The sequence below is a fragment of the Triticum urartu genome, chromosome 5A, assembly GCF_056163025.1.
Source record: "Triticum urartu cultivar PI428250 chromosome 5A, HENAU_Tu73, whole genome shotgun sequence".
NCBI lineage: Eukaryota > Viridiplantae > Streptophyta > Magnoliopsida > Poales > Poaceae > Triticum > Triticum urartu.
The window spans coordinates 454003620-454008020 of record NC_141877.1 but is presented as its reverse complement, the minus strand read 5'-3'; positions in this window follow the sequence as shown (position 1 = coordinate 454008020).

Here is a 4401-nt window from a genome sequence, read left to right as displayed (position 1 = left end):
AATTTGAGGAAGCCCATCATTGGAATATACAAGACAAGTTCTATAACGTAAATTTCCCACTAGTATATGAAAGTGACAACATATGAGACTCTCTATGTGAAGAACATGGTGCTACTTTGAAGCACAATATATGAGACTCGCTATATCATGGTGCTACTTTGAAGCACAAGTGTGGAAAAAAAGGATAGTAGCATTGCCCCTTTTGTTTGGGCCTTCTTTTTTTTCTTTGGCCTTTTTTTTGGGACAATGCTCTATTGAATGATGATCATCACACTTCTATTTATTTACAACTCAATGATTACAACTCGATACTAAAACAAAGTATGACTCTATATGAATGCCTCCGGCGGTGTACCGGGATATGCAATGAATCAAGAGTGACAAGTATGAAATAATTATGAACGGTGGCTTTGCCACAAATACTATGTCAACTACATGATCATGGTAAGCAATATGACAATGATGGATGTGTCATGATGAACTAGATGGTGGAAAGTTGCATGGCAATATATCTCGGAATGGCTATGGAAATGCCATAATAGGTAGGTATGGTGGCTGTTTTGAGGAAGGTATATGGTAGGTGTATGATACCGGCGAAAGTTGCGTGGTATTAGAGAGGCTAGCAAGGGTGGAAGGGTGGGAGTGCGTATGATACATGGACTCAACATTAGTCATAAAGAACTCATATACTTATTGCAAAAATCTAGAAGTTATCAAATCAAAGTATTACACGCATGCTCCTAGGGGGATAGATTGGTAGGAAAAGACCATCGCTCATCCCCGACCGCCCCTCATAAGGAAGACCATCAATAAATAAATCATGCTCCGACTTCATCACATAACGGTTCACCATACATGCATGCTACGAGAATCACAAACTTCAACACAAGTATTCTTTAAATTCACAACTACTCAACTAGCATGACTTTAATATTATCACATCCATATCTCAAAACAATTATCATGCTTCAATCTTTTCTTAGTATTCAACACACTCAAAAGAAAGTTTCGCAAATCTTGAATACCAAGCATATTATTATTAGGCAAATTACCATGCTATTAAGAGACTCTCAAATTAATTTAAGTGAAGCATGAGAGATCAATAGTTTCTTTAAAACGAATCCACCACCGTGCTCTAAAAGATTTAAGTGAAGCACATAGAGCAAAATTATCTAGATCAAAGGATATAAGTGAAGCACATAGAGCAAAATTATAACGCTCAAAAGATATAAGTGAAGCACATAGAGAAAAACTACTATGCTCAAAATGTATAAGTGAAGCACATAGAGCAAAACTACTACGCTCAAAAGATATAAGTGAAGCACATAGAGTATTCTATCAAATTTTAATTCATGTATGGCTCTCTCAAAAGGTGTGTACAGCAAGGATGATTGTGTCATACTAACAAACAGAGACACAAATAATACAAGACGCTCCAAGCAAAACACATATCATGTTGGTGAACAAAAATATAGCTCCAAGTAAATTACCGATGGAAGTGGACGAAGAGAGGGGATGCCTTCCGGGGCATCCCCAAGCTTTGAATTTTTGGTGTCCTTGGATTATCTTGGGGGTGCCATGGGCATCCCCAAGCTTAGGCTCTTGCCACTCCTTGTTCCATGATCCATCAAAAGAATTCACCCAAAACATGAAAACTTCACAACACAAAACTCAAAATAGAAAACTCATGAGCTCCGTTAGCGAAAGAAAACAAAAGACCACTTCAACGTACTGTAATGAACTCATTATTTATTTACATTGGTGTTAAACCTACTGTATTCCAACTTCTCTATGGATTATAAACTATTTTACTAGCCGTAGATTCATCAAAATAAGCAAACAACACACGAAAAACAGAATCTGTCAAAAACAGAGCAGTCTGTAGTAATCTGTAGCTAGCGAAAGATATGGAATCCCAAAAATTCTAAAATAAATTGCTGGACGTGAGGAATTTATCAATTAATCATATTCAAAAAGAATTAACTAAATAGCACTCTTCAAATAAAAATGACAGCAGTTCTCGTGAGCGCTAAAGTTTCTGTTTTTTACAGCAAGCTCAACAAGACTTTCCCCAAGTCTTCCCAACGGTTCTACTTGGCACAAACACTAATTAAACACAAAAACACAACCAAAACAGAGGCTAAATAATTTATTTATTGAATAACAGGAAAGGATAAATATTGGGTTGTCTCCCAACAAGCGCTTTTCTTGAAAGTCTTATAGCTAGGCATACTATTTCAATGATACTCACATGAAAGACAATAATTGAAGCACAAAGAGAGCATCATAAAACACGTGACAAACACATCTAAGTCTAACATACTTCCTATGCATAGGCATCTTATAGGCGAACAAATTATCAAGGCAAGCAAAAACTAGCATATGCAAGGAAGAGGCAAGAAACAATAGCAATCTCAACATAACGAGAGGTAATTTAGTAACATGAAAATTTCTACAACCATATTTTCCTCTCTCATAATAATTACATATGGGATCATAAGCAAATTCAACAAAATAGCTATCACATAGAGTATTTTCAACATGATCCACATGCATGCAAAGTTGACACTCTTCCAAGATAGTGGGATTAACATTAACTAAAGTCATGACCTTTCCAAACGCACTTTTATCAAAAACTTCATAAGATTGAACATTCTCCAAATATGTGGGATCTAAAGTTGACATTCTTGCAAACCCACTTTCAATATTATTGCAAACATTATAATCAATCTCATATTCATCATAGGGCTTAAATAAATTTTCAAGATCATAAGAAGAATCACCCCAATCATGATCATTGCAACAAGTAGAGGACATAGCAAAACTAGCATCCCCAAGCTTAGGGTTTTGCATATTATTAGCACAATTTACATTAATAGAATTTATACTATCATCATTGCAATCATGATTTTTATTCAAAGATCTATCGTGAATCACGTCATAAAGTACTTCATCACACTTTTCAGATTCACGAATTTCAGGCAAAACCTCATAAAGATAATCTAGTGCACAAAACTCACTAGAAATTGGTTCAACATAACTGGATCTCTTAAAAAGATTAACAAGCAGATGAGGATCCATAGATCTTAGGTTCTCTGTTTAGTAATAAATAAATGACTATTCCAACCATACGAGCAAACAAAAAGCAAACGAGCAAAAAAGAGGCAAAAAGAGAGGGAGCATAGAGAGAGAGGGCGAATAAAACGGCAACGGTGAATTGGGGGGAGAGGAAAACGAGAGGCAAATGGCAAATAATGTAATGCGAGAGATAGGTATTGTGATGGGTACTTGGTATATTGACTTTTTGCGTAGACTCCCCGACAACGGCGCCAGAAATCCTTCTTGCTACGTCTTGAGCTTGCGTTGGTTTTCCCCAAAGAGGAAGAGATGATGCAGCAGAGTAGCATAAGTATTTCCCTCAGTTTTGAGAACCAAGGTATCAATCCAGTAGGAGCCCACACTCAAGTCCCTCGTACCTGCACAAAGCGGTAGCTACTCGCAACCAACGCGATTAGGGGTTGTCAAGCCCTTCACGGTCACTTACGAGAGTGAGATCTGATAGATATAATATTTTTGGTATAAAGATGCAAAGTAAAAAGTAAAGGCAAAGTAAAAAGCAAAACAATATTAAAGTGATGGCGATTGATATGATAAGAATAGACCCGGGGGCCATAGGTTTCACTAGTGGCTTCTCTCAAGAGCATAAGTATTCTACGGTGGGTGAACAAATTACTGTTGAGCAATTGACAGAATTGAGCATAGTTATGAGAATATCTAGGCATGATCATGTATATAGGCATCATGTCCATGACAAGTAGATCGAAATGATTCTGCATCTACTACTATTACTCCACTCATCGACCGCTATCCAACATGCATCTAGAGTATTAAGTTAAAAACAGAGTAACACCTTAAGCAAGATGACATGATGTAGAGAGATAAATTCATGTAATATGAAATAAACCCCATCTTGTTATCCTCGATGGCAACGATACAATACGTGCCTTGCTGCCCCTTCTGTCACTGGGTAAGGACACCGCAAGATCGAACCAAAAGCTAAGCACTTCTCCCATGGAAAGAACTACCAATCTAGTTGGCCAAACCAAACGGATAATTCGAAGAGACTTGCAAAGATAACCAATCATACATAAAAGAATTCAGAGAAGATTCAAATATTATTCATAGATAGACTTGATCAACAAACACACCGCAAAAAGAGGATTACATCGAATAGATCTCCACAAGAGAGGGGGAGAACTTTGTATTGAGATTCAAAGAGAGAGAAGAAGCCATCTAGCTACTAACTATGGACCCAAAGGTCCGAGGTAAACTACTCACACTTCATCGGAGGGGCTATGATGATGTCACTACAGGAAACAGGTAATTTGCCGTCTGTGGATC